The sequence below is a fragment of the Plodia interpunctella genome, chromosome 20 (assembly GCF_027563975.2).
Source record: "Plodia interpunctella isolate USDA-ARS_2022_Savannah chromosome 20, ilPloInte3.2, whole genome shotgun sequence".
NCBI lineage: Eukaryota > Metazoa > Arthropoda > Insecta > Lepidoptera > Pyralidae > Plodia > Plodia interpunctella.
In genome coordinates this window covers 7,416,795-7,442,547 of record NC_071313.1, presented here as the reverse complement: position 1 = coordinate 7,442,547, position 25,753 = coordinate 7,416,795, and the positions used below count along the sequence as shown (strand labels likewise).

Sequence of the window (25,753 nt, the reverse complement as noted above, 5' to 3'; positions counted from 1 at the left end):
ATTGTTAGTATGGTACAGATAGTGTAGTCGCGGTCCTTACATTAATATAGGAAATTTTACTAACATATTGACATAATTATCATTTTGTTATAATAGGAATATAATTATGATATAAATGAATAATATAATATAGCAGGTAAATAATAAATTAACAATCTAATTTAATTATTTGATTTTAATAACTAGTTGTTAGCCGCGAACATAGACCTCGCAATCATGATAATATTTTTTACAAAATTGTGAATACTTCAAAAACGACTTAACCGATTTTGATGCCCCACGAACTTAAAAATTATATCGACAGATCCTACGTACCTTTTAATTTTCATCAAAATCAGGTCGAAAGTTATCGTGTTACAAACATACATACAAACAAAAAAAATATTTTTTCCCCATGTTGATTTGTAGTAAAATAGAAAATATATAACATTCAATAACATTAATTTATATGTATCCCTTTCATCTCACATAATTATAAGAAAATCTTTTTATTTTATTTAGTACTAGCTTTTGCTCGCAGCTTCGCCCGCGTAAATTTCCCACGGGAGCTGTTATTTTTAGCGAAAGGTACCCTACGTCCTTCTCCATACTTCAAACTACATGTATGCAAAATTTCAAGTAGATTGGTTGAGTATCCCTTTCACTATGGTCGGTCTTGCGATGGGTGACCAAAAATGTATTACGTCCCGGTTGTATTTGCAGTCGATTTCCGAATACGAATCCGCATTGGGCCCGCGCGATGGGTCTTGGCCCAAACTCCATATGGCCAGTGAGTGGAAGTGGAAGGCCAGTGTCCCAGCAATGGGGACATTAAAATGGCTGATGATTATGATCATGAAAAAAGTTAATACATGTTTGATTAATAAAATGGGCGTACCTAGAGATAATTTCCAGGAGTCCAAAGGTATGAAAATTATTTAAAACGTGCAATTTCAATCAACTACAAAATACTTATAAAACAATATAATTATATAGCAAATTTTCAGCTAGAGTTCACCAATTTTCTTTGAAATTGGAAATTGATTTTTCAAAGGAATCTTATACAGAAAAAATAATTCTTCTTAGAAATAATACGAGTACATTTCAATGGCTTTTTACATACTTTTCCAGCCATTCCATTGAGTGTATAAATTTCAAACCTTTGCCCGATTTTTCTCAGTAAAAATTAACTGGTGGGCAACACAGCTTCACGGGTATTAGAAGTAAATAAAACTGGCCAAGTGCGAGTCGGTCACGCGCCCGAAGGGTTCCGTACCATTCTAACAAAACAGCAAAAAAATACACTTGTTTTATGTTTTATAGCCCCCTTAAATGTTTATTTTATTCTATTTTTTCTGGATAATATATATATATATGTATAGGAACACACAGATTGATGAATATTAATGAAGTAGTTTGAAGACTTTAGAAGACCATTTTCCCCTCTATTTCACACACTAGCTGTTAAAACGTCAAATAGAGTTATCCTTCACAGAAAGCAGGTTAGTGGTCTATAGAAAACTATACACTGGATCACAATCCTTTATATCAGAATACGACGAGGGAATCGTGAGATTCCTCGCGTTTACGATCTGCCACTTCGCTGCAGAACAATTGCTGGCAATTCTTTGGAATGGCCATAAAATCACACCTGGCGGCGAATCGGCGACTGGTCAGGAATTGCGATTTCGCAACAAAACCGTGAATTTCTGTGGGTTTTCAAAATTACACACCTATAGAAGCGGTGGTTGTCCAGTGATTAAGACCTGTGGGCCTTTGATCGAAAGGTCCCAGGTTCGAATTCAATTTGTGAGGGTTTTATAACCAATCACGTAGATTAGGAATTTCCACTTGTCACGTTCCTGACAAACCTCAGTTGTCCTCCTCTCTAGTTCTACTATAATCATCACTCTTTTCATACACACTCGCAATTTACGTGTGCCCTTAGTATCTCCCTTATGAACGAGATCTGCAATCTGATTGCAAATTTATTTAACATTTTTTTGTTCTTTTTTGTTTGTTAAAAAAAATTGTGATTATAAAATTTATTTGGTAAACAGTTGAAAGAGCAGAGCATCGCTCCTGGCACAAGCACAAACTGCTTAAAGGAGTTTACCTGACAAACATTTTTATTTTATATTTATTTTAAAATTGAAAAGCCTACGAGCGGCACCCGTTAATTGGTAATTAAAAGAAATATAATTAGATAAGTGAGGCCTGTGTTCCAGGATATGATATTAGGTTCGATCATTCCCAAGTTCTATTATCATTCTAACTGCATATATATATATAAAAAACCTCAATAGATAGAAGATATCTGCTTCAAAATTGAGTTGCAAGATTCCACCCGAACAAAGTGTCATACATTGCAAGTCAAAAAGCGAATTTAATATGTAAACATCGACATAAAGCTTCGATAGGAGCGCTTACGAGAGGGCTTATGTATGAAGCTTAAGCGACCATAAAAGTTCTGTAATGAAAATGAAATTAAAAAAAAAATTAAATAAAATTTCTACGAAATCTTTAGTCTAAAAAACAAAAGCTCTTTTTGATCCATTTTTTCTGTCTTATTAGTCAATAAAAGTTGAAAACAAAAATGTTAATGTTAAATACTTGTTTATTATAATTAGCTCTTAAAAAACAGTTTCAAGACGCCCATAGAATGTTAAGAGTCCTTAAGCTCCCAAATTGCCAGCCGTAATACCAAGCAGTAAGGGTTATAATGGCGTAATTGGCACATTGAGGTCTATAGACGGTTAATTACTGCTTATTGACCATTAAGTTAATGATAATAACTGGTCTGTTTGCTTGTTTAGTGGACTAATAGATCGGAAACGTGTAATGTTGCTTTGTGATGTTGACCTACTTTTGGGGTAAATCATTGTGTTACTAACCCCTTGTACATCGACCTAGACAAATTAATTACAAACTCGCCGTTATTACCGTGCCAGAGAGGTTCGTGCTGGGTAACTTGATGTGCTGTTGACTGTACGCATTCCCGTAGGCGCATATTTATCGCTATAGCCAAAGGGACTCGACATTCAATCTATCTGGATGACGACCTCTGTGGCGTAGTGATCACCATGACCGTCCGCTATCTGGAGGTCCTGAGTTCTATTCCTAGCGCGGGTAAATATTGAAAATTGATTACAGAGTCTGTTGTGGTTCTGTGTGTGTTGTGTACATTTCTCATTTAGTGTGCTTAAAGTGGGTCGTTGAGTGTCCATTTGTTATTTATTTTGTGACATTTTTTAAAATCAAATTTGTCGGAGATGATATTCTCGAACGCATTTTTAACGCGAGTTTAATTTAAACCTTGATGATGGGTGAATATATTTATATGAACTTGAAAATATTCGTGCTTTTATTGCAATCTTAATACCACTAAACGGATTTTTATGTGACGGTCCTGTATTTAATATACTGATTTTGGTTAATTGTTAAAGTAGATGAAATGGTACATATAAAATATATTATACCCCGTCCGTTTAAGCCATTGTGACTGCTCCTCTAATTAAGGCGTCGATGATGTGTCTTCCTATGGCTTACTATATTAGCTGTTAATATTTTGGAGCAAAAAGGACATGTCACGGACACTGCATAAACCAATAATGGTTACCAATACACACGTTTCGACAATTCACCGCACTTTCCATTCATATTTAAACTGATTCACAAATTATCACCAATTTCATGAAGTGTTACGATATGTTAACAGACAAATAACAACTCGCTAACGATCCATATCGGTGTAGGAGTTTGTAATTGGTTGCATTTCAGCACTTATCACTTTTGTAATACATCGGTGGTATAAAATTTAGAATAACTACTAACTGCCCGGGGCTACGCTGCCGTGGGAATTTTGAGACAAAATATAGCATATAGCAATCTTGGATAATGTACCTTTCTAATGGTGGAAAGAATTTTTGAAATCGGTTCGGTAGTGTCGGAGATTACCGGCCTCAAACATACAAACTCACAAACCCTTACCTCTTTGTAATAATAGTATATAAGCACAAGAAACGGAGCAAATGAGTTTTGTCCAAATTAATTTTCTAGATTTGACCCATACCAACAGGGCGAGTTACATAAAATCTTGTAATGAGCATTAGTGTATATATGTATCTATTAGATACGTATATTAGTCTGTAAAGTGACTGGCTGGCTATTATCGTTGCCAGAAAGGCGTAGGCGCAGAGGGAGACCGTGAAAGAAAAGACGGGAGGATATTGTAGGGTTCCTGCGAAGGCAACAGGCTGTCTCGACAGAGATTTGTAGAAAAAGGAAGGGGAGGCATTTGCCCAACAGTGGGACACATCAATAGGCAAAAAAAGTGTATAAATAAAGCTGTGTACAGACTTGAGCTATTTAATGTATGCATGTTAAAGAAAAAATACGTGAAAAAGTGCCTGATTTGAAATGCTTAGACTTTGGTGATATAAAAACAGTCGTAATTTATTTTCTGAATGTAATCTCTTATGTATAATAAGACAATTGCCAATTTTACACACGATTGCGTATGTTTGAACCTTTCTTTGAACTGCTTCAAGTCAAAAACGTGAAGCGTTTCGATTTGATTTTTCAGTTTTTAAAACCAAATAACTCGTAAGTGCTTCGGAAGATACATATAATTTGTGATACATACATACATAGATTCTAAAGCATCTAGCTGTATGTGTATACAAGTTTCGTGCTCAGCGTGAGCCGTTGAGTATTGTCTATTTATGTATTTATAGTGGCTTGTGTTTAATACAATCATCCACTGCCTTGGTAAAAAGATATTTGATTTTCCGATTTTTGAGCTATGTTGCATTTTTACAGACGATTTTGGAAATAATTATAATGAAAGCGCATCAAAATGCATTATATAGCTTAAAAGATGGACAGAAACACGTGGGTTACTTTATGTTTGAATATTTTTTTTATTAAAAAAAAATACAAATCAATAAAAGCGCGACGAAAGGAAGACACGTGAAAAGATTTAATCAATTTTATTTATTAAAGAAAACAAGAAATATAAGAAAGACGACCTCGGTGGCGCAGTGGTAAAGTTCATGCCACTGAACCGAGACGTCCCGGGTTCGATCCCCGGTCGGGTCATGATGGAAAATGATCTTTTTCTGATTGACTCGGGTCTTGGATATTTATCTATATATGTATTTGTTATAAAACATAGAATCGTTGAGTTAGCATCCCAAAACACAAGTTTCGAACTTACTTTGGGGCTAGCTCAATCTGTGTGATTTGTCCTAATATATATAATATATAAAGAATTAATTAATAAATCTAGATGACTCGAGCAGTTCTATTCTTGTGGCTTGGACCACACAACAGTCCAACATTTCTCGGTCGAGCACGACGATATGGGTCCATTGTGTCCCTCAGACCATACCATCACCACTTAGACAGTTGTGTGTGATAAACACTGATTTTACATTTACATAAATTTATCCATAAAAAATACTAACAGTGCACGGATTCGTATATTTCTGATCCGTACTAATATTATAAAGAGGAAAGATTTGTATTTTTGTTTGTAATGAATAAAGTCGAAAACTACTAGGTCGATTTTAAAGAAATTTGGCACAGAGATTGACGAAACCTTGAGGAGTGACTTAGGTGACTTTTTATTATGGTTTTACCCGATCGAAGCCGGAGCGAGCCGCTAGTTTGGTAATGAGTAAATGAAAATAAACATCATTGTGTAATCTCAATTCCAATCAATGAGCCGGATATTATTATCCGGTAACCTTATGGTTACCGTAACTTTCGAGCTTTGTCAACCAGGTAACCCTTACCCTCGTTCGCACGGGCGGTAAAAAAGCTCTCGACTTCCAACGTATTTTTGACGCGCGTTATTATTAACGCTCGTGGGAACGAGGTGTAAGCGACAGTGGCATGATGTGAGGTGATGTTACATATCAAATAAAGATGTCTTTATATCTTACCATAGAAATAAATTTGTGCATTAGCTTGCAGCCAAGGCGATTTTACTCGGTTTCTTGTATCTGAAACACAAAAAAAATCTAGTCTGAAAATATATTTGACGAAGTTTGTTGACTATTTATTACAGATTAGCTTTTGCCCGCGACATCGCCTGCGTTAATTTTTCGAGATGAAAGGTATCCTACGTCCTTCTCCATACTTCAAACGACATGTATGGAAAATTTCAAGAAGATCTGTTGAGAAAGATAGAGCGCGAAAAGTAACAAACAAACTCACTTTCGCATTTATGATATAAGGATTGATTGAGATATTATTTACGAGAGATATTAAAATCTGTCTGATTTCTTGATTAGTGTACTTTATCCAAACGGTTTAACTTCCGAATTGTTCTACTTTTTAACCCCCGACGCAAAAACACAGATTACACAAACAGAGAACACCCCTCGTGTTTAACGTGTCTGTGTATCTGTCTGATGAACCAATTTTCGTTTACTTTTTTATGTGTTATAGATAATTTTATCCCGAGTGTTCTTAGCCATGTTTCATGAAAATCAGTTCAAAAGTTGTAGCGAAATGAATATTGAAAGTCGGGTTTTTTTTAAATTTATCCACCAAATAAACTCGTTTACAGAATAAATATAATAAGTCATTACTAGGTATTCAAACGTCAACAAGGGCGTCAACCATATTTTAGATATTTTATGCCAGATCCACATTAGCACCGAACTCAGACACATGCCGATGCGAATGCGTGAACATTGCGTAATTAGTATGAGTGCTTTTATTTACCGCAATGAAAAACCAGCAATGTATACAGTGTGGAGCCGGCATTAGAAGACCATTCTCAAGACGAGTGAGAATCAGTGACGGTTAGGCCAATGTGTTTGTGTTTTAAACTTTTATTCACTCCATAGTATAAAAAGTCCCTTACCGCTGTTCGTCTGTCCCTATGTATGCTTTTTTTTAATATCCTGTATTTTGTGTCCCACTGCTGGGCAAAGGCCTCCCCTTCTGCCTTCTAAAGGTCTCTATCCTGACCCATTTCTTGCCAACCACGACGATACCTGTCCTAAATCATCCCGCCATCTAGTTCGTGGTCTACCTCGACGCCTGCGCCCTTCGGGAACCCAACATGTGGTGATCTGTGCCCATCTCCCTAGCGGCATTCGGCAAACATGCCCCGCCCAATTCCACTTGGGCCTTGCTGTCTTGGCGCTCACGTCAATGATCCGGGTTTTGGCGGGTAAATCTTTGTTTCTCACCCTATCAATTCTGCGAACACTTAGTATGCCCGTAGACAGACCTTGAGTCTGCGCTTTTGATCCTCAGTCAGTGACCATGGTCTATGTATATTAGATCTTTGAAATAAATTTTGATGCGGGTTTTTTTAATAGACAGAGTGATTCAAGAGGAAGGTTTAGGTGTAAAATTTTTATTATGGTTTCGCCCGAACGAAGCCAGGGGCGGGCCGCTAGTTATGATATATTTCTCACGTTAGTATGAATAAAATTAACCGTTGTCGCATTCAAAATAAAGTCCTTTCAGTGGTATGTACAGTAAACATCACATTAACCTACCCAAATTCATTGCAAAATCGCCGCTATTACCGCGCCATAGAGGCCCATGCAGGGTAACTTGATGTGCAGAAAAAATTAATAAGTATCCCCACGCGTCATGCGTTTCATAACACGCAATTACGTGTGTACGATCTCTAAATTGTACGTGACCTGTTTAATTGTTTTAATTGATCGCTTCCGTTAGTACATTCCACAGCTATCAAAATTCATTACAAATTCGCCACTATTACCGTAACTTTCGAGCCACTATTACCGTATAAACGTCCATATCATAAACCGCTGGACCGATTTTGATGAAATTCGGTATGCACGTAACTTAATGTTTAAACGGGGGTAAGTAACTACGGATCTCCGTTCAAACAGTATCATCCCCAAAATGACTATAATGGGAGGTGGAAAAAACGCGGACAAAGGCACGGGAAGAAGATAGAAGCTATATTTCTCTAATAAAATTATGTTGACGAAGTTGGAACAACTCTATTTGGTTGATTACTTCGCAAAACCGATGATATTGGAACTGTTGGGGATACGATTAATAGAAGTTGGGCGTGAGATAAAACAACTCGCGCCGGCTCGTAATAAAACAACTTATGATTAGATAAGTTTATTTGTTAGACAAATTTAAAAAAAACCGACTTTCAATATTCATATCGCTACAACTTTTGAACGGCTGAACCTATTTTGATAAATAATATCTAAGAACTAACGCACAAAAATTTGCTATCAAATAAAAAAAACCGCGTCCAAATCGGTTCACCCGTTGTTGAGTTACGGTGTCACGTACACAGACACACGCACCGGTCAAACTTAAAACACCCCTCTTTTTGCGTCGGCGGTTAAAAACGTCTATGACATAGTTTATTATTTCATATTTAAGTACATTTAACATTAATGGGAATACACAGACGTATCCCATCCCACTTACCAACTCATATTATAAAGGCGAAAGTTTGTAATTATGTTTGTTACTTCTTCACGCTAAAATGGCTGGGCCAATTTTTATGAAATTTGGTATAGAGGTAACTGATACTTTGAATTAACAAAAAACAAAATATTTTTTTCTACTATACTATGTTTCTTTTACGCGAAATGTACTCGGTGGATTGTTATGAAATTTGTTACACACGTAGAGTATAACCTGGACTGACACATAGGGTACTTTTTATCCCGAAATTCCCACGGGAGCGAAGCCCCGGAGCGCGGCTAGTTTTTATAAGGTTTAACCAGCCGCGTGCCCGTTTGAATTTTTATTTCATATCAGTATTTTTTTCCGAGATGAAATGTTCTTTCTCCTTCTATGTAATATAAAATCTATGCGAAATTTCAAAAGTTTGAAAATTTTCGAGTACATAAAGCGTGAAGAGGTTGAAAATTAACAAATCTACTATAACAATTAATTAGATTGAAATTAATAAGTAATTTATTTTCAAATTAACGAAATTGCTTTTGAAACTCGAAATCTGATAACTAAATCTTTAATGTGGAGAAGGTATTCTTGTAATCCGAGTGTTTGTAATAATAAAGCTCTGATATAAATTCATATTAAAGGCCACAAGTCATACTTGACAATGTGGAACCACATCTGATGTAACTTTGTTAATAAATCTTATGCCGGCTCCACACTATCGCGGAACAGGAATAAACTTAGACGTATTCGGTATACATTGCTGATTTTTCATTGCGGTAAATAAAAGCTCACATACAAAGAACGCAATGTTCGTGCGTCGCCTTCTGAGTTCGATTGTAGTGTTTCATATGTTATATTGTTCCATTGCCATTTAAGATTTATGTTATTACTAACTTCACAGCGGTGTTACCAGGGTAATTATTAAAAAAAAAAAAACATACATTTTTATGCACAGTAGCGCCTAGGGAATCAAGGACATTCGGGATGAAAAAGTACCACACATAGGGTACTTTTTATCCCAAATGTACTTGATTCCCGTAGGATTTGGTCAAAAAGTCTGATAGTCAAGTGCAGTCATAAAAATGTGTGTGTGTTTATATATTTAAAAAAAATGCTTTTTTCGAAAATACGATCTCAAAAGTAGCTGAATTTTTTTTTGCGTAAATTCTGCTTTCAGATTCACGTAGACTCATAGTTTATATCGAGAAATTGGTAAAAACGTCGAGTTCATACCCACGTGTGAAGATACGAGTTATGCTCTAGGGAACCGCCTTATCAAGTTGGATTGGAAACAAATTGCCGAGAGTGCGAAGATTGGTTTGTGTAAAAGGCGATAGCGATAATAAAAAAACCTTGATACATGTATAAAGTGGTACATGAAATAGTGTCGGCATCAGTCCGATTTCGCTGATAGTATCGGCATAAGAGTGTTCACTATCCGCTTCAGCTTGTCACTTGATGTGATGGCGAGGCACTAATCTTGTTAAAATATAGACAAAGCTCTATAGAATATCTACAGGGACTGGCCTGCACTTGATAACGTATACAACAAATTGCTAAGTAAAAAGTGTGGATCATAAATCTGTTAAAAAACTGATGTTTATCAATCTTCAAAACAGAATACAGACTCGTGGGAATTTATAGGAAAACTTGCTAATGTTTTTTTAAGTTTTAATTTGTAACAAGTTAATTAATTTAAAATCGATTTATACATACATTCTCACAAATATATATGAAAACTATACACAAGTCCAATTGCTATCAAATGGTACGAGTAGGATACGAACTTTTTTTTCTCTTCTTAACCCCCGAGAACAGAAGGAGGGGATAAGTTTAACGTCTAACGTCTGTGTATCGGAATTCCTGTTGTGGCATCGTAGCAGCCAAACGACTAAACCGATTTTAATCTAGTTTTTTTTTTAAATTCATTTAGAATTTAATCGAAAGTGTTCTTAGCTATGTTTGGAAAATATGCGTTCAGGTGTTTGGAAACTTTCAGCTCTTTTGTAGCAGATGAGAGGATGCCAGCAACTTCGGGGTTTATTTTTATAATTTGAAGAAAACACTCGTAAAGTTCCAACCGAAAAGAGTTAATTTTAAAGGCAGAGAAATAAGTTCATTGACCTCCCAATTAAAACGAATTCTAATAAACAGTCAAATTAATGTAGATATTTTATTGGAAACTAGATTATTAAGATCAATTTCGGGAACTTTCCACAGTTTGGAGAGAATTTGGTAATTTACAGTTTGGCGCCAAGTTCGCTGTTGATGACTTTTCCAATATCCGCCTGATAGTATATCAGCTACATTAATATTGGGATATATAGAGTGGTTATTATCCAGTTACTTCCTTGAGGAAATTTTAGCTAGTTTTCAGTTTGTTAGGGGCGCAACATAACTTACGTGAGGTGATTTTAAAATAACCCTTCCAATAAAATTAATCCACCAATCGAACCACAAAGTAACGTGAGATTTTTCAACATCTGTATTTTAGTAAAGATTCATTTTGCTGAGAAAGTAAAATTAAATTCGATTGCAATTAGTTATAAAAAGAAAATAAATTACTTATTACAAGAACTTTATAAAAAAAAAAAGACATTACAAGTTAAAAACATTTTGAACCGCGCACGCAAACGATGTTGCGGGCGCAGTTAGTAAATAAATATATTATAGCTTCTAAAATATGACTAGAGTCCTGTGACTATATAATAGTATTAAAATAATACATCTGTCTCAATCGCTCTCAACGTCCGTGCGCCTCGCCGTCTCGTAAACAACTGAGCGCTCGCTCGCAGCGCTATGACTTATTACAGTAGCGGGGAGGAAGTGAATATAACATAACTACATATAGTTTTAAATATTTTTTTGTTTTGTTGTAGTGTTGTAAATATATTATACTTTATAATATTAAATACATACCTCGAAGAAAATAAATATGTAGTCAAATTTTCACCACGCTTTTGTATCTCACATGTTTTAGACATTTTATGAAACTTTCTAGAACACAAAATTTATTTTCTTTTTGTAACATTAATCTCGGTGTGTTTCTTAAAGAAATTTCCGTAAATTCCCACGGAGGAGCCAGAGGCGAGAGCTAGTGAATTAAATAAATTATTTAATTCCAGCCCTGTGATAATTTTTACAATCTGTTTTCCCGTGGGCAAGCCCCGCGGGTAATTTAAATTTGGGGTTAAAAATGTGGTCGTTTTCAAATTAAACCGGGCATAATTGAAGCGGTTAGAAGGTGCTAACCCTTTGGAACCTGCGTTGCTCGCCCCGCGAGTTCACTTCAATAGGAATTTCGCGAGTTTTCAAGATTTTATACAAATACTTTCACACGACACGACTCATTGAAACTTTGAGAAATATATCATGAAATGATGTTTTTGCGTAATTGTGTATATTTCCATATTTCATTTCTTTTTTTCGACTTTTTCAAGAGAAACAACCACAAATAAATATTTTCTATTTAAATAGTTTGTTTATAAATGGTGACCAACCCTTTCTCATGCTAACATAAGCCCAGAGGCTATATCGACTTCTTATAAATAGAAAGCAGGGACGAATCAATGGATACAAAAGAAATCTAACATTCGGTGATGTTTAAACGGTTGTCTGTTTAATTCTGCAATCAAAAGGGCTGGATGCGGTCGCCATTTTGGTTACAACCTAAGGGTTTCGAAGGGCCTTCAATGAACTACGTCGTCAATGAACTCAGTATTATCGGGATTAAGGACAGTGGTTACCGCGACAAAGGGCTACAAATCAAGACAGAAAATATACTTTTTAAATTATATAATACTAGCTATGCCCGGGAACTTCGGAATAAAAAGTACCCTATGTGTTATTCCAGGTTATATTCCACCCGTGTACCAAATTTCATAACAATCCGTCCAGTAGATTTTGCGTGAAAATGTAACAAACATACACACATACATCCCCACAAACTTTCGCATTTATAATATAAGTAGGATAGGACTTTAATGATGATTGCTTGACAATTAACAAGAATATCGAAGAACGTGCGATGTGGAGAAGAAGAAGTAAGAAACAGGACCCTGGGCTCCTACGCTTGTGGCTTCGGGTGAACTCAAGATAGCGGCTAGATGACAGAGAGCTATTGACGTGGCGAAATTCTCTCTCGAAAGACTAGAAAGAGAAGACATGATTCATTCCTTTTCGGCTTTCACCTTCAGAAATGTTTTCACGTCCGTCTTTCTTATCTGATATCTTCGTCAAAAACCGTAACACTTCCATAATGAAGGTCGCGGCTCTGTCATATTTTTCTCCTGGAAATCCAGGGATTAATTATTCAGAATCCTCTGGATGGATGACGGTTGTATCCTTTGTTCGGGTTACGACCTGCGCGGGCCGGATTACGAATCTAATTTTTAACTTACGCGAATTTTCTTGTTTCTTGTCGATGGTGTTTTTTCCGGGTACGGGTCTTTGATGTGAGAAAGGTTAACTTTATATTTTGGAGCGATAAATTATTGTGATAATTGGCTGCGCCCCGGGACTCCGTTCATGAAAGTTTTTTTTTTTTATACTCTTTAAGTCACAAGTCAAAACATTTATTCAGAAACTAGCTCTTGCCCGCGGATTCGCCCGCGTGAATTTATCTGCAAAAGCGGAACAGACGATTTTCTAAAAAAACTTTCACCCCCCATAATAGTCATTTACGATTAAGTCATTGACGACCTCGGTGGCGCAGTGGTAAAGTGCTCGCCTCTGAACCGAGAGGTCCCGGGTTCGATCCCTGGTCCCCGGTCATGATGGAAAATGATCTTTTTCTGATTGGCCCGGGTCTTGGATGTTTATCTACATATGTATATGTTATAGAATATGGTATCGTTGAGTTAGTGTGCCATAACACAAGTCTCGAACTTACTTTGGGGCTAGCTCAATCTGTGTGATTTGTCCTAATGTATTTATTTATTTAGGGGTTAATTTTTGGAAAAAAAAAGTTGCCTATATTTGAACGTCTTTGACATGCATATCAAATTACATCAAAATTGGCCCAGCGGTTTAGCCGTGAAAGCGGACCAGACAGACATAAAGACTTTCTCATTTATGATATATTTCGCATTTATATTGTATAAATACTTGTGTTTTTCTTAAAAATCTACAAACTACTAGCATTTCGAGACGATTGCTAAGAACAAATGCCGAAAGAAAAAACCTTACCATTGTTTTTTTTTTTTTTTTCAAATAGTATAACAAATGTATGTACACAGAGTACATGGCGAAAAAGTATAAAAAACATTTATGCTCGTTGTACAAATCGTGTGCTGTGTGATCAATAAATATATGAAAATCTAACTGACCAGTTCCCCTGGCAGCACCTATTCGAGTTGACACACGGATCAGCCATAACGAAGCTAAACTATGATAGAGATATAAATTTTGGAATGGAAAGGTGGCTTTGAGTCGGTTTTCAGAGAGGATTTCATCGCATTACGGATCCGAATTCAGCTGAATAACTTTTAACGAATTAAACTTTTGGAGGAAGCCATAATGGTACTTCTGAACAAGTTTGAATTATTAGTACTAATAGACGCTAAAATTTTTGATTGTTATATACCCTGTACTGAAGCGGTGGTGGTGTAATGATTAGGACGCCCGCCTGTGGATCGAAAGGTCCCAGGTTCGAATCCTACTCGTGCCACATGAGTTTGTATACCAATCTGACTATATATAGTAGTTTTCATCGACCACCACTTGCTTCCGGTGAAGGAAAACATCGTGAGGAAACCTGCACACTGGTTGATTATTAACTTGTGTGTGAAATGGAGAAGGCAATGGCAAACCACTCCATTACCAATGCCAAGAAAGTTGTTACGTGTGTTTAATTCCATGTAATGACCACGACCCTCAGCAATGAAGAATACGACTATGAAGAAGACTGTACTGCTGTACTGTGTATGGTGTCACTTGTACTATCACCTTATGTATATAACCGATGTGCGCGTGGTCTGAGGGCCCACTTGTTGAATTTCTATGAAATTATGCTTGAGAATTAGTGAACATTCCAAAAGAATTGTGAAATTAGAATTGTGGTATTAGATTTTGTGAAAGCCGACCTATATAACTTGTGACTTGCAATAAAATCTGTGAGCAAAGTGCGGCTTAGCAATTCACTTCTCATCATCGAATCGAAATGTGAGCCAATCACATTGCGCCATTGTGACGCAACGACAACCACACTGCAATGTCATTGTTTCGCTGCGTCTCACTTCGAATCGAATCGACGGTGTGAAGTGAAATGCTAACCCGCACAAACCCCTCTGAAATCTGATTTCTCACATGCACCGATTATGTTATCCGTTGCGTTCGGGGCTGTGACACTCCGAAGCCTAGGGCTTTAGTATAAAGAATTACATAAAAGATTTTATGGTCTATAGGTGAAAGACAGGCTAATGGTAATATGTACGTAATGTATTCAAAATCTTAAGGTAATTCGCGAACAACAGGTTACCGCCTGTTTGACGTCAACCCTCTTTGGGAATGCTATTGTCCGTCATCTGACTGAGCTGAGTCTACCAGAGTGGTCCTATTTAAGGGCGGAACAACACGCGGAATATGGGATGTCTACATCAGATTCAAAGATGGCGGTCAACAAGTTCATATCTCATTTTACAGAGACGTGGCCCGAATGCAATATCCTCACAATCTCGACACCTGAGCGGATGCACCTGGGCGGGCCTACCTCTGTTCACACTGCATCGATCTCATTATAACATGTAATAAACTAGTGTCTGTACACTTGTAAAAGACCTGCTTTCTACTAATATTTATGCTATTTTTATAATTGAGAATTTTTGTGAGGATGTTTGTGTGTATATACTGTTTCACGCAAAATCAACTGGACCGATTGTTATGAAATTTGGTACGCGGGTAGAATATAATTTGGAACAAAGGGTACTTTTTATCCCGAAATTCTTACGGGAGCAAAGCCCCGGGTCGCAGCTAGTTAAATCTATTTCTATACCAATCCTAATGAGAAAGTTTGTGAGGATGTATGAATGTTTGTTGCTCTTTCACGCAAAATCTACTAGACCGATTGTTATGAAATTTGGTACACGGGTAAAATACAATTTGGAATAACACACAGGGTACTTTTTATCCCGAAATTCCCACGGGAGCGAAGCCCCGGGGCGCAGCTAGTAGGAATACATAGAAACAAAGATTGTTCTTATAATTAGTTTGTAATTGTAAGGTTTGTTTTTTATCCTGGGCTTCGCGGCCTCATAATGTAACATGGATAATAGATTTTAGAACACTTTTTTTAAAGTGATATAAACAAACACGAGCATCACCCGTACCAATTAACAATATCCTGGACTTAATAGAGTCACGCGTTCGCCATCCCCGACTCTATTGTTTCCAAACACTTTCTTAATGCCGTGAGGAATTAGCCAGGGCTTCGCTGAATGTAAATGCGTACCGGATTCCGGGAACAAACGGAATTATATATAGGATTGCGATTTGCATCCTCGTACATACATAGTATATACAGTACTTGGAAGCGGTGGTGGTGTAATGGTTAAGACGTCCGCCTGTGGATCGAAAGGTCCCAGGTTCGAATCCTACTCGTGTCGCATGAGTTTGTACACCAATCTGACTGATGTATGGAGTTTTCATCGACCACCATCAGGATTAGTACTAGCTGGTGCCCGCGGCTTCGCTCGCACGAATTGATATATGACAAAACAATATAAGGGATAAATATTCCTCTTTTGTATGTTACAATTATTATTTCCTACAAATTTTTCCTTATCCTTATACTTACATATTATAAAACAAAATCCTCTGCCGCGTCTGTCTGTCTGTTCGCGATAAACACAAAAACTACTGCATGGATTTTCATGCGGTTTTCACCAATAGATAGTGTGATTCCTGAGGAAGGTTAATTTATTGAGTTTTTATGCGAGCGAAGCCGGGACGGGCTGTTAGTAGTATAATAAAATACGTAAAGTAAATAGTGAATTAATATAGTTGTAATATACAAAAACATGTTATGATTGTGATCCGAGTGCTGATAAGAAAAATATAGATACGAGCTGACCAGCTTACTATATGACTGCACCCGTTGATGCATGGGTCAGCCATCGCGTAGCTCAAGCTTAATTCAAGGGAACCTCACGATAGAGATATTAGTGGATAGAAACAGAACGAGGAGGCTTTTACTTAACAGTGGGGCACAAAAAAACGCTGTAATTTGGTGTATATGATAGACCAAACTTATCTGAAGTTAGACGCAAACGTAACCTAATGGAGGGAAGTTGGAACGGTTCAAATCCTCATTTTTATTACAGGTGCACATAAATATCTTGTAAGCGACTGTTCTTCATAAGATTTAGAATGCTCGTGGAAACGTTACATGTTAATCTGGTGATTCATAAGTTCTGTAAACCGTAACAATTTAGAGACGAAAGACGAGACGAAAAGACGTTAAAATATGGTAAGAGAATTAGGTAAAAAAAAATTGTATTAAAAAAAAACTCTCCCATTGTAAAAACACTCACGAGTCAACTTCACTACATAGTATAAGTCAAGGTCGCATATTACAGTGCATTTTACATTGGTATAAGTGACTATCAGAATATTATGGGCGGGTTGCACCAGTTAACCTTAACTTTAACGTTAACTTAATGTACGCAGAAAAACGAAATACTCCATTTTGCTACGAACATTTTGTCTAAAAGTCAGCGGCGCGCAGGTAAAAAAAAAATAATATTCAGCATCCTAAAAATGTAACCAAAATTCAAACCTCCTTTTTACAAAACCAAAAGAAAATTAAACAGACAGAGACGGAAGCGATCTAATAAGTTTACAATTTTTTCCTATCGATGTACGGAACCTTAAAATGGCAACCAAAATGCGAACCCCTTTTAACAAAGCCGGATGAAAATGTACAAAACATAAATATTTAGAACGGACGCAGTTCCGGCAGGAATTACGGACATTATCCGGATATGACTGTTGGGCACCGTCCACACGATTGATAAATCAACCGGATCTCGATAAATACGGGTTTTTACATGTAATGCATCATGCAAAATCTGCATGATCAGAGATAATATAATAAAATAGAATAATATGGCAAAATCACACAGATTAAGTAGCCTAAAAAGATAAGCGTTTATGAGTTTGTATGTTTGAGGCGGGTAATATTCGAAAGTACCGAACCGATTTCAAAAATTCTTTCACCATTTGAAAGGTACATATCCAAGATATAGGCTATATTTTATCTCAAAATCTCCACGGGAGCGAAGCCCCGGGCAACATTTAGTAACTTATAAAGATAAGACTTGATAAGGAACTCACACACTGTGCTGACCCCAAGAAGAAGACAATATGCTTCTTCTTCAGTTCAGTCTTCTCCAGTGATCCTATAATACTAAATTCTGCCGGTTATGTGTTGTGCTACGACCACAGCAGTGCACAAAATCAACAAAATCTCTATCCATATTACAAAACATAATCCTCTGCCAAAGTCAAAAACTAAAGCACGGATTTTCATGCGGTTTTCACCAATAGATGTGTGGTTCCTGAGGAAGGAGGTTTAGGTGTATAATTTAATATGTTTATATCCGAGCGAAGCCGGAACGGACCGCTAGTATAATAAGCTTTTTTCTTTTAAACCACGCAACGGATTTAGATGCTGTTTTCATTGATAGATAATTTATTCCCGAAGGTTTACACACATAAATTCCCTCGCGCGAAGTCGGACCAGAAGTATATAATAGAAATATTTCATTTCGGCGAGAAATACTGATATTACCAGAACATGACAGTTAGGCTACGTCCACACAATTGATAAATCGCCCGGCTCTCGAAAAATATATGTTTTGTACACACACACAATAATGGAACATTTATCTGATTCGATTCATCCACGGATAAGTAATGGAGGCCGAAAACGTGTGTTATTTTCATTAGAGGTGCGATATTAGGGTTAATTTTGGATAATGGTGTTATTGATAATTTCGTATCCCATTCACTTCAAATATTGGTTTCATTAATTCAACGTTCATGTTGATGGTGATTGGAGTTATTTCCATCTCTCTCTGTCTTCAGCCATCGTTTTGGCCTCCCTGTACGACACCATTTCTTGTTCTCTCTGTTATCTGATCCATAAAATGTGTACAATCGATTATGATATTAATAATTATGCAAATAAAATTCAATATTTCCAATAACTATTTTTTAACTATATATCAAATTTCAATTTTCTTCGTTCGGTAAATGTTTGTCAGTCATTTATAGCAGAGTTTTATTTACATATTAGCGGCCCTTCCCGACTTCGCTCGGGTAAAACCATATTCATACAACTAAACCTTCCTTAGGAATCTATCTATTGGTGAAAACCGTATAAAAATCCGTCCGTTTTTTAGTTTAACGCGTTCATACAGACGCGACTTCTTTTTATAATATGTAAGGATAATACTACTAATATTATAAATGCCAAAGTTTGTGAGGATGTTTGATGTGTATTCATGTATGTATATATGTTTGTTACTCTTTCACGCAAAATCTACTGGACTGATTGTTTTGATACACGGGTAGAATATAACCTGGAATAAGACATAGGGGGTACTTTTTATCCCGAAATTCCCACGGCTAGTATAAAATATATAATAACATATTATACAAAAATCGCAATATTACTTTGCTTTACCCAGAAATTTAATTAAATTTTTTTTTCCAATAATAACAAGCACGGGTATACAAATACAGACTAAATACAACGTGATTTTGCATTTTACAATATTGATCGATCACCCGATCACAAGCATCTGTGCTGACCAATATATTTTAGCGAAAAACAAGCCGATTCGCTCTCTTACAAAGAGGTAAGCGTTCGTGAGTTTGTACTCGTATGTTTGAAGTTTTTATATGTTCGAAACTACCGAACCGATTTCAAAAACTTCTTCACAATTAGATGTACCTTACATAATCCAAGATTATATATATAGGCCATATTTTATCTCAAAATTCCCACAGGAGCGAAGCCCCGGGCAATATCTATCTAGTTTACTAAATAATCCTTTGTCTTCGATGTTATTTATAGTCGTTAGCATAATAATAAGGCTTTCCTGGGAATAAACAAGCATCTACGCTTGTTTATAGTAACTCGTACTGTCTTTATAAAAACCATTTTCATTTTTTAACTACCGTATGGTCTCACTGCTAGGCCTCCCCTCCTTCGCTATCCATCCCTGTCGCGTAACTCCTCAATTTTGCGGCAGACGTTTGAAAACAGGTAAAATCTCATGAGATGATGTAAAGAAATGCACAATTGAGAGTAAGTAGACTTTATATTTGCTTATTTAGAGGAAAGGGTGTAATTCAATTAATTGAATCTAACGTTATCTTCACGTAAGATTGAAAGAAAGTCCCGAAATGGGGGGAACTAATCCACTAACTAAAGATAAGAAATACCACTCACTCACGTCACTTAACAAAACATCCCTTCGCACTTTGCTAGTCGGATAATACATCCTTATTATTAGTTCCTGATAAAGCCTCTCTATGTGGTTATTCAGTGTTGCATTCGCGGCTGTAAAGCCCCCAAATTGTGGTCCAAGTAAAAATAAAATTGAAACTTTTACGACCGGCCGCCTACCTAACATTTAACCTCATATAACATTCACGGAAGTATATCAGTGGAACTCCTATTTATTTGCTAATGCTTCCACACGCACCAAAAAAAGAAAAACGAAAAATGTATATGTAGTTCTATTCCAGGGCGGGAACCATACGCTGCGAGGTCCTGACGGTCTCTTTGTTATTTAAGATCGCTCTTTTTGATGTCAAATTGCGTCGAATGAAACATATGCAAAACTACGAGTAGAATGAATGAAATTCATTTACGCATTTTGATTACGTTACTGATAAGTGACTAATCGACGACCTCGGTGGCGCAGTGGTAAAGTGCTTGCCTCTGAACCCGGGTTCGATCCCCGGTCGGGACATGATGGAAAATGATCTTTTTCTGATTGGCCCGGGTCTTGGATGTTTATCCATATATGTATTTGTTATAAAATATAGTATCGTTGAGTTAGTATCCCATAACACAAGTCTCGAACTTACTTTGGGGCTAGCTCAATCGGTGTGATTCTCGGTTCAGGGGCAATCACTTTACCACTGCGCCATCGAGGTCGTCAGTCATTTAGAAAACGATAACATTTTGTAGGAAAACGATAAAAGAGAAGCAGTTTAGTCATAACCTGGAATTAGTTACAAAATGTTACAATGTGAACTGTGAAGCCACAGTATATAAAAGTTAGTTTTATGAAAATTGAATCCCAGATTTACGGCGAGACCCGTCGGATCACATTTAGAGAAGTCTGCCTTCGTAATTTATTCGCCGTTCGTCGCAGACATAGATTCCTAAGACTGCGCCGTGTGCTTCCGCCCTAGAATAGGACGACTCCATACGTTCCGGTGTCTTACGAGGCGACAAAGGGAACAAATTCCCTGGCAGCTGATAGGTTACTATAGCATTCCCAAAGAGAGATGATGTCAGACAGGCGGCCGTAAAAAATAGCCAAATATAATGGAAGGATAACTACAAAAGAAAACGGACCCTGGGCTCCAACGCCCAATGGTTTAGGAAGAAACTGGTAAAACCTTGAAATGTTGAAGATTTGGCTATGTTTTTACTACGCCTGATGATAACCATCAGGCCTTGTTTGTTTGTCTATCAATTGTTGTACCTTTAGGAGCCTTGTACGACATTCACGGAAGAAAATCAGGTACCAACTATTGAGTGTCAATTTTTAGCTAACATTCACATGTAAATGGACGCAAGACATACCCATACTAGAGTGGTCCTGGTCATGTACTAAGTCGGGAATCACACAGTCCAGTCGGATGACGTGAAAATAGAAGTCCACGGATAAAAATGGAATCGAATATCATTCTTTGATCTTCCACACGGCTGCTCAGAGATTCCGGTCGCTACGAACATGACCCAGATAATTTTTGCATGAAAATTCTAAATCTTCGATTTTGTATGCAGACACCGAAACGTCACATTTGTTAATTGACGTATTTGGAGAAAATCCTGCGGTGAAGTTTGTTGCGCCGCTTCTTCTTCACCTGCGCTTTGGAAGTCGGCAGTAGACTTAGTTTAAGTAATTTTTTCGACGTCAATAAGTGATGTGTATCATCCTAAATTGAATAAAGAATTTTGAATTGGAATTACCATTCAAGCCGTATCAAGACAACACAGAACACGAGTGTCATTTTATCAGGAATATGTAAAATACGGATGAGTTTTTTTTTATTGTTTAATTAACATTGCTGAGAGCAATAGGGGACGAAATAGAAGGTGGTGGTCCAGTGGTTAAGAAACCTGTGAACCGAAAGGTCCCATGTTTGAATCCTACCCATGTGTCATGTATGAGAATCGAACTAGGATGAGTTTTACGTGACGTGTGTACGCATTTAGCACATACAGCACAAACATCTGTTTGAGCTACTACCATATGCGTACCCCGTGTAGATACAACGGGGTCCTTCACCATGTTTGGTCCGTGAATCACACAGATTATTCCCTATGGGAAACAGATGTGATAATATGTATTTAGGTATTTTTTATATTGTGCTAGAATAATGTGAAAAAAAGGAAAATAACAAAACTAACTGTCCTCTCTGAGACAGCATATCTAGCAGACTGCCGCATATATTTAATAACGCAAGCGAAACCACGAGAAGTAAGTTTATTAATCCATAAATTCAGAGGGTGTAACTCACGCCAAAGGTCCTCAAAGTTAATCCGTAACCATCACAGACCGTCACTGATGGCAGCCATAACCCAAAACTAATTATTCCATTATTTGGCCCTAAAGCTATTGTCTCAGGCTTGTTATAACGGATGTAAATTAAAGAGCTTGCAGAAATATACCTCGTAATTCGAGTTGTATTACGATGTTTATTTATAGACACAAAAATCTTGATATAATATTTTTTTTTTTACATTAAACTACAACTAAAAGAAAAAAAAAAGAAAACTAAAAATGAAAATAAAAGAATTATATACATATATATTTCTAGAGGAAATGTACCTCTCAAAGGGAATTTCGTAAGGAAACCAGCTAGTGGATGAAGAAGACAATACAAACCAACAAACCACTTCATTAATATTGCCCAGGACGTTATTGTGTGTTACATTCCACATAACGGCGAAGATCCTCAGCTTCGGCCACGAGGATTGTGACTTATGTGTCTCCTTCTCATCTGTGTGTTTTCCCGGTTTCGTCCGCAGTCGTTGAGCGTTGGAGCCTAGGGTCCGATTTTCTATATTTTCATCTCCACTTCGCACGGTCGTCGGCATCCCTAGTTGTCAGACCATTGGCACGCCATGACGACATCAAGCCAGTTATTCTTAGGTTTGCCCCTTCTGCCAAGGCCAGGCGGAAACGGCATGGATCGACTTTTGTTACCACCATATTTTTCCGGATTTTTATTTCTGTGTACTTTCGTTATTTTGTAACAGGCTTCCTTAATGCTTTGTCCACTGAATCTTAATTAGATTTCTGCTAGATTTCACTTGTCATCGAATAAAATGTAGATTGCTGAATGCTCGTAATCTGCCGTGAGTTATTTATTATCCTGACAGGCTTATCAATCGCATTTAAATTTAATCTAAAATCGATAAAGGAAAGATAGACGGGAACTTTATACCTTGAGGAAGTGTAGTATATTATCTATACAATTATTATAAAGAGGTAAGCGTTTTGGAGTTTATATGTTTGAGGCGCGTAAACTCCAAAAATACCGAACTGATTTCAAAAATTCTTTCACCATTAGAAAGGTACATTATACAAGATTGCTATAGGCTATATTTTATCTCAAAATTCCCACGGGAGAGAAGCCCCGGGCAACATCTATTAGAGTATAATGTAGTATAGTCTTTATAAAACTAACACTTTAAATATTACTTTATTTACATAGGTTTTAAATGCGAATAAATGTTGTAGTATATAAAACAAAGATAAATGGGCCCATGAAGTCGTTTATTTATCAATTTTATCTTTTCGAGAGAACACCCCAACTGTTTATTAAATACGTGCGGAAAATTTGCGCCTTTACGCAGAATGAAAATAATTTGTTCTGTGAAACGCGCCATTTCTAAAGCGCGTTCGAACACACAATTTATAAATGGAAATCAATGGTTTTTTGGGAAGGTTTTATGGATATTCGCAATGGAAAAAGTTCGATCGAGGCGTTCTAACCCTCTTATATTGTTAAGAATATTTAACCGGCGCGCCGTTGACGTTGGAACAAACTACTTAGCGCAGATTAATGTTAACGTCAAAGTTGACTAGTGCAACCCATTCTACAAAGAATGGGTTGCACTAGTCATATAATACATACAAATGTATGTTATTATAACACGAAAGAAAGTGATATTAACAGCACATTCCATTCACGTTACAAAAAGCTAAAAACATTCATAGAACAACTGGAAAAGGGATTATAAAAACTCGGCAACAATCGACGGAAACTGTACCCCGAAATCATCGAAACGTGAAAAATAAGTGATCGCGACAACTCGATAAAAACAAAGGAAAATCCGATTGCCGACATCTGTATAGGAACTAGAACAATGACAAAAATTAGTTCCCATCAGAAGGTAAGCTTCAAGTAACTGGAGGACTATGTGTAACATACAATTTAAATAACAAATAAATAATTAACATTGCAACAAACTAATAAGCGTGCTTTTACGGTGTGTATTTCATGACGTAAACATACAAACATATATACAGGCTGATTTATTTTACATAGGCATTATTTTATCTACATGCTCAGTCGATGGTACTGAACAACTTTTTGTATGGAAGTGACCTTGAAATCGCGAAAAAAAATTACCTGATCATTGACATTTTCCACAAGTTAGGTATAAAGCTTTGTATAAATAAATAAATATAAATAAATATATTAGGACAAATCACACAGATTGAGCTAGCCCCAAAGTAAGTTCGAGACTTGTGTTATGGGATACTAACTCAACGATACTATATTTTATAACAAATACATATATAGATAAACATCCAAGACCCGGGCCAATCAGAAAAATATCATTTTCCATCTTGACCCGACCGGGGTCGATCGAACCCGGGACCTCTCGGTTCAGTGGCAAGAACTTTACCACTGCGCTACTGAGGTCGTCAAACAAAACAGACGTGTATAGAACAGCTGATTCTTTTTCGCGATTTCGGAGTTACTCCCATACTCGAAGTTGTTCAGAATCATGGACTGAATAACATGACAGGCCATGATTCTGAACAAAATATTGCCAATGTATAAAAAATCATCCTGTATAAAGATCACATACATATATCTACAAATCCATTGTATATTTGTATATACAATGGATTAGAGATATATTCAATTAAATTCAATTTTTTATTTATTTAAATTAGTTTTAATTCCACAGATTTCGAATCCAAAAGCCAATGTTGTCCTTTGTGATCGGGGAATGAATATCAAAAAGTTTACAATAGGCTTATTATTATAGTATATATATACAAAAACTCAACATTTTTTTAATACAAGAAAACGCACTGGCGAATTGAGTCGCAGCTTACCAATCACACTGCGGTGCGGTCGTTGTCACGTCACAATATCGCACTGTGATTGGTTAGCCACGTCCCACTGTGAATCAACACGATAGTGGCGTGTGAATTGTAAACTTGTACGCCATAGAACTCGAAACTAATACGAACAGGGGGCATCTATCATCTCTTAACGACCCAAATTGAACTGCATCGCAAATTCGTCTTCGATTATTCGACTTAATTTTTAGTATGAATGAGATTCATTTTAGGTTCCTAAATTGAACTGAGTTGCATTAGAATCGTTTTGTAAAAGTTGATGGTAGGCCTGCAGACCTTCTGTTCAAAGTCGTGCTGTGGCGAAAGATGTAAATATTTGTAAAATCCCTTTCCGACCCGAATCCCAGCGGGCCACAATGAAAACCCGCCAGCCGTTTGCACATCAAATTCAAGTTCATTTTTCACCAGATCGTTAAGTTTCTTCAAACATTTCTGATTGTGTACCTACCTTTAGGGTAGGTGTTTTTATTCAAGAAACATGTGTACACACTTCATTAATACATTTCAAATGGATGAAAACAATTGTTAAAATGGCAGTTCCGTCTCGTGTCCGTTCCAAAGGTCCCTTTGACTGCAGCATTGACCGATGACCAAAGAAATCCTTTGGATCAGCGATCGTCGTTCCGAGTTACGACTATCGCACGCATTCACGTCAATTTTGATTTTAGGTTTCAAATCATACTTACGTCGTTTTTTTATTTGTAACATAC

At 36.8% G+C, this 25,753-nt stretch overlaps 1 protein-coding gene across 6 annotated transcripts in view; it reads right to left on the bottom strand.

Moving 5' to 3' along the window:
- Nucleotides 1–25,753, bottom strand: part of LOC128678572 (uncharacterized) — a 164,775-nt gene that overhangs the window by 13,901 nt on the left and 125,121 nt on the right. For all 6 annotated transcript variants that reach the window (XM_053760178.2, XM_053760179.2, XM_053760177.2 and 3 more), the window contains one exon: nucleotides 5,928–5,987. The gene's annotated coding sequence lies outside the window, so the exon portion shown is untranslated. The remainder of the gene's footprint in view (nucleotides 1–5,927; nucleotides 5,988–25,753) is intronic.